The 5,268-nt window shown below is 35.9% G+C and overlaps 1 pseudogene; it reads right to left on the reverse strand.

The window, feature by feature from the left end:
* Positions 1–714: 714 nt before the first annotated feature.
* LOC137827386 (small nucleolar RNA R71) lies at positions 715–820 on the reverse strand (annotated as a pseudogene).
* Between the last annotated feature and the right edge of the window lie 4,448 nt (positions 821–5,268).

A 5,268-nucleotide genomic window follows, 5' to 3' on the forward strand; every position in this document is an offset into this window, starting at 1 on the left:
ATTTCAAGATTTATTCTTTTTTTAGTTTAGATTCATGAATTTATTTACCTTTTTCTAGTCTCTTTTAATTGTGTTTAATTTTTATTTTTTTAAAAATATTTTGTCACTACTACTGAATCTTTCTGCTAACCCTTAAATTAGTTGTTTTTATATGATATTGAGAGGTCAAATTCCCAAAGACCAATTGTTATTTGAAGCAAAAATTGAAAGGGCAGCTAAAAGAAATAGAAAGTTAAAAACAAAAGAGAAGCAAGGAGACACTAGAGAGGAATCTTGAACAACTTCTTCTTTTTCCACTCATATTTTTTCAAAAGGACAATAACATGACTGAAGAGGAAGCACCACCTCTTAGGAGGACACTTGGAGATTATGCCATGCATCAGGGGCCTAAAGATTTTTCTAGCATTACAAAACCTGCTACAAACAGGGCCTTGGAGATGAAACTCGCTTTCCTCACTCTCATTAGTACCCATCAATTCACAATGATGGATCATTAGGGTCCCCATACACACTTGGCTACATTTTATGAATTGGTGGGAACCATGGGTTTTAAGTCAAGTGATCTTGAGAATGTTTATATGCGCTTGTTTCTATTTTCATTGGCAGGTAAAGCTAAGGAGTGGCTCAAATCACATCCAAATCAGAGCCTCACTAATTGGAAGGATGTAGAGGAAAAATTTCTACAAATATTTTTTCCAATCTCTCGTTACATCAAAGCAAAGTCTGAAATATCTATGTTCAAACAAGGAGCAGAGGAGCCTTTCTGTGAGACATAGGAGAGATTCAAAATGATGTTGAGAAAATGCCCAAATCATGGGTTTGAAGATATTACTGAACTGAGCATATTTCTTAATGGTCTCAAATCTAACACAAAGATGCTCCTAGATGCTGCAGCTGGCGACACAATGATGGTTGTGGATGTAGATCAAGCAACGATAATTATTGAAGCCTTGGCAACAATCGATTATCAAGCTCACCATGACAAACAAGGTCATCAAAAGAGAGGGTTGTTGGAATTGAACACTGCAGATGCATTGCTAGATCAAAAGAAAAAATTGACACAGAAAATTAAGCAACTCACCGCATAGATGGCTAAACTACCCCAACAATTGCATGTGGTTCACTCATCTCAAAGTCAGAGTATACCAATCAAGTATGATTTTTGTGGAGGTGATCATCCTAATGGTCATTGTTCTTATCAAACCAATTCACCTGAAGTTGAGGTAAATTATATGGGCAATCAAGGAAGGCAAGGTGGCTTTTCCAATAATTATTCTCAAGGTTGGAAAAGTATTCAAAATCAAAATATTGAGTGGAAGCAGGACTATGGTTCATCCAATAAGCAAGGGCCTTTCCAATAGCATCATCAATCCAATTATCCATCCATACTTAAAAGAATGTGTAAACTAGAGGACGCAATGGAGAAGCTCGTCCAAGCCACTATGGTCAATCAAAAGAACAATATGGCAATTATCAGGAATATAGAGATCCAGATAAGACAGATGGCCCAAAAAATAGCAGAGGGACAAAGTGGCCAAATTTTAGCCAACACCACGACCAACCCTAAGGAGCATTGCAATAAGATCATTACTAAGAGTGATAAAAAAAATAGGAGAGGGAGATGGTAAAATGGTAAAGGTTGAGATTGAAAACAATGAGCTTAAGAGGGAAGGAGATGAGGAAAAAAAGAGGAGAAAAAGAAAAGTGGAAGGAAAAAAGGAAGTTGAAGAGAGGAGTGTTACAAAAGAATTATTCCATTCTCTTATACCTATAAAAAAAGAAAATAAAGGATTTTTTCTGACAAATTGCTTCCAAAAATTTATTTTACAGGATGGCCGGAGAAAAAAATCATTATTTGAAGGAGTTAGAAAGAAGATGTGTTGCTTTGAAGAAAGAGATATAAAGTCGGAAGCTGGAAGTTGTACCTTGATACAAAATGACTTGCTAAAAAAAATTCAAGGATTTAGGGAGTTTTAATCTTCCTGTATCAATAGGTAATTTATTTGTTTTTAAACTTCTTGTTAGAATTAATGGCTTAACACAAGAGGGGGGTGAATTGTTTGTCAAAATATTTTTGAAAAGATTGGATAAGAATGAAGTTTTAACAACAATCACAGAAGAAGTAATCAAGGAAGACAATCAAACAAGGCAATTGAAACTGTTTGAAGAATTTCAATCTGTTGAAACTTCATTTTAACCGGTTGTTTATGGCATAAGAAAAAACAAAATTAAATCAAACAATTTAGAAGGAGAGAGAGAGAGAGAGGGAGAGAGAGAGAGAGAGAGAGAGAGAGAGAGAGAGGGAGATTACATAGCCAATTTATATTAGTTCACTCAACCCTGAGCTACATCCAGTTCCCAGAACAACCACTGGGTTTCTCACATATTACACACACTCAAAGCCACAAAGAGGTGATCTCGATACCATAAGAACCACTTACCCTCTTTGCCTTCACACAACCTTAGTCAGAACACCCTCTGACCTTACAGGTTGACACACTTCACAATTACAGAAAAAGAAACTTTTACAAGAATCAGAAAGGAACAGATTACACCTGGATTTACAGGAATCACCGAGCTCTTAAGATCAGACCTTGAACCAATGCCAACTACTTAGCAATCTTGCAAAACTTTGATTTGAATCTCTTCTCAAAAACAGTTTCAATCTCACTTTCTTATGTATACTTGTTGTTTTTGAAATTCAAAGAGAAGCCATATTTATAGCTCTTAAAACTATGCGTTCTATGCAGTCAATCATGAGCTAAAACAGTTTTAATCCAACTGAAAACTGATTTTATAGGTTTTTGAAAAGCTGTTATAAAATGTGACAATCAACCGATTGAAATGTTGTTTTAACCAGTTGAATTGGTTAGATAGTTAGTTAACCAAGTCAAAAATAGTTTTGCAAACCTTCAGCCAAGCTAAGTGACAAACAACCGATTATATCGTGGTTTCAACCAGCTATTTTTCTCTTTGCTTAGAAAAACACTTTTCTCTTTTAAAATAGATTGAACCAGCTTGTGCAAAGGACTAGGAATGATCTTTACAAGAATTCTAAACACCCTAGACTAAGCTCTTAACCAAAATCAGCATAGCATCAACCTTCAACACAAATTTAGATCATCAAAGCTTTCATGTTTTACATTTCTGATGAGGTAAATAACATTATTGCAGGAAAAGATTATGCCATCCCTATAGCGGAAAAGCAGATGGATGGTTCAAGGCTAAGGGAGAAGGTTGTACCTCATAAAAATTAAAGATATAAGAGACAGGGGAGGAAGATGAATATCATCCAGGCCAACCAATCAGACTCAAAATAGCAAGGGAGAAAGGACCAAAGAAGATGCAAAAATTATGGATTATCAAGGAGCTAAAGATGGACGAAACAATTGAAATTGAAGATCCATATTCAAACAAAAGTGGTAACAAGAGCATTGGTTAAACAAAACAATTATCCCTCTTGATAAAAACTTTCGTCAAACTGTATGACGTAAAATAAAGCGCTTGCTAGGAGGCAACCGAGTAATTTTGATTTGTTTATTTTGTGCTAGAATAGGTTTTATGTGTTTGATATTTTTTGTTGCCCCACAGTAGAAAAATCTGGAGCAAGCTCACTGTGGCATTCTCGCTCAAGCAAGAAAGCCATTAAAAGGGGTGTGATCTCTGGTGCATTCTCACTCAAGCGAGATTTAACTCCCTCAAGCGAGATGCCCCCTAACAACATTTTTAAAAGAATGCAAAATTGGGTCAGCGGTTCCATTCTTTTCAAAACCCTTGGTGAAAAGCTCTCATTTTTGCTCTATTCTGCTCTAGTAATTCATTGTTCATCTTCCAAATTCAAAATCTTCATGCACTGTGTGCCAAGTAAGTATTTTACCTTTATATTTTGCCATAATTTCTTTGTTAAGCCATGGATTTATGTTTTGGGGGTTAATATTTGGGGAGGTTTGGGATTTTGAGTTTTGAGAAGATTATGGTAAATGAAGTTAGATTCTTTGTTTTATAGACCTTGTTTGGCATGATTGATTGTTGATTCTTGCATTCTGAATGGTTGTCTTAGGAATCTTATTATTTTGCACCAAAATTTAAGCATGCACAGAAGGTGTTTGTTAAAATGTGTTTGTGAAAATCACATGGGGTTTTCATTTTTATGGTTAGCTGACAATGCACAAAAGGGTTTGTAAAAATGTTTATGTGGGAATTACATGAGATTGGTTAAATTTTGAATTGAGGTTTGGAATGATAATAATGTATGAGCAATAGGTTATGCCTCATTTAAATTTTGCAGCTATGGGTCGGACTAAGAGTATTGCAACTCAAATGGCCAAAGGGGAAAGAGTGAGGATGGAGTCTTTAGAACCTACAACACGAAACAGGTTTGGAGGTAAAGAAAAGCATAAGAGGTATGAAGAAATAAAGAATTGGGCTTTCATTCCTGAGAGAAAAGTACAATTGCTTTCAAAACAATATGACCCACTTCTAGGGGGCTGCAAAGAAGGAATTGGATGAGGCTAATTGAGCCTCTTCAAATGTATGATCCTGATGTAGTTCATGAATTTTATGCAAATGCTTGGGTAGGAGAAGATGGAACTCAAGAATTGCAATCAAGAATACGAGGGTGATGGGTGTCTTTTAACAGGGACTCCATTAGTGCATTTTTTGGGTGGCCCTTTGCAATTAAGAGGAGAATTGCACTTATCACCGGTTGAAGGCTCAAATTTGTGGCTTCAATGATGACATAGTGGCTAGGGAAATCTGTCTAGCCAATCACACTTATCAAATAAGCTCAGCTGGTAAACCATGGAGGATATTAAGGAAGCATATGAAGACTTTATCTCAAGCTTGGATGGTTTTCATGCTGGCCAATTGGTACCCAATGGCCATGTATCTGACTTGAATATTCCTAGGTGTCATCTTCTTTATTGCATTTTAAAAGATGATTATTTTGTTGATGTGGCCAAAATTATTTGTCATGAAATTTATAAATTTGCTAGATTTGAAATTGGCCCAAACAATCAGAAGACAAAGGGTACTTTGGGGGTTCCCTGCTCTTATTACTGCCCTTTGTGCAAAACATGGTATGGAGGTTAACCCATATGTTAAGATTAGACCTCCAATTGATGTGAAATTTATTGTTAACAATTGTACTTCTGCAGAAGAACAATCATCACAAGTTTGAGATGTTCCTATATATCACTCACCCATCCACCAACCAAAATCACTGCACCATTTAGGGAAGATAGGTTAATGGAACAGTTGCAGCAAATG

The sequence above is a fragment of the Phaseolus vulgaris genome, chromosome 8, assembly GCF_051622355.1.
Source record: "Phaseolus vulgaris cultivar YP4 chromosome 8, ASM5162235v1, whole genome shotgun sequence".
In the NCBI taxonomy this organism is placed as follows: Eukaryota; Viridiplantae; Streptophyta; class Magnoliopsida; order Fabales; family Fabaceae; genus Phaseolus; species Phaseolus vulgaris.